The sequence below is a fragment of the Oratosquilla oratoria genome, chromosome 25, assembly GCF_046742065.1.
Source record: "Oratosquilla oratoria isolate Oo_2021 chromosome 25, ASM4674206v1, whole genome shotgun sequence".
Classification (NCBI taxonomy): domain Eukaryota; kingdom Metazoa; phylum Arthropoda; class Malacostraca; order Stomatopoda; family Squillidae; genus Oratosquilla; species Oratosquilla oratoria.
In genome coordinates, this window is record NC_134801.1 from 10,000,067 (window position 1) to 10,001,335 (window position 1,269).

The following is a 1,269-nucleotide window of genomic DNA, read 5'->3' on the forward strand; positions in this document are numbered from 1 at the left end:
ACAGCCAACACGCATGCAAACACAGCAAACACGCACGTCAAACAATTGCATATGATCGAGCAACAGCATGCAACAACAACAACAACAACAACAACAACAACAACAAAACCAACTGAACAAAACATCGACGAAACAGAAAAGGTGACACTTGTAACAGACACTCCACTGTGTAACAGACACGCCCACCCCATCCGCTCACCCTCGTAGCTCACAACACAAACAGAATAGGCGTAAACTGTCAGCGCGCATGTCAAAGTCAACTCGCGACCACAAGAAACACGATGTTTTCACTAACACCCAGGAAATATCACCACAATACACTACCGTCTCACAGATCTCTCTCACGAACTCTCACGTGGTTGTAATCACTGACAAAACACTCTATCCACGCGAGTACACGAAACTCAAAGTGCATATCTTCAAAGCTCCCGACTCAGATGTTCTTTGCAGCACAGACACTTGCCGTGTATCTGGTGTATCTCTCTTATCCGCCCTATCTCACACATCCAGCAAAGCACACACAACAATAATAGTTGCAAATAATACCAATGCACCTCTTCAGGTGAACAAAGGAACAAACATTTGTGATTTTACAGTGTATCCCGTCCCAGTACACGTAATCGAGCATGACAACATACAACACGCATGCGCCATCAACAACGGAGAACAGAACACACAGGAAACCATCAAAGCAACACATATTAACGATGTAGATTTCCCTGAAGCACGAGCAGATCTCCTAACACTCATGAACACGTACAGGCACGCAATTGTACTCCCAGGCGAACCATTAGGTCTTACAGACATCATACAACATCATATACCACTTCAACAGAATGCAAAACCACGGTACACACCCGCTTACCGTCTTCCTCACAGTAAAAGAAATATTGTTGACAACATCATTGCAGACATGCTCGACCAAGGCATCATTGAACACAGCCTATCTCCCTGGAATTTTCCTCTCTTTGTCGTTCCAAAACACGACGGCTCCTTTCGCCCTGTTGTTGATTTCCGTGAGCTAAATAAACTCACCATTCCCGAAAGGCACCCTATTCCTCATCTCCAAGACACAATCTACTCCATAGGCGAACACAACACGGTCTTCTCTACTCTCGACCTTATGTCAGGGTATTTCCAAATACCTCTAGATGACGAATCAAAACCACTAACAGCCTTCAGTACCAATACGGGCCATTACCACTTCAAAAGGTTGGCCATGGGACTCGTCTCTGCTCCCTCTGTTTTCACAAGACTTATGTTCAAGGT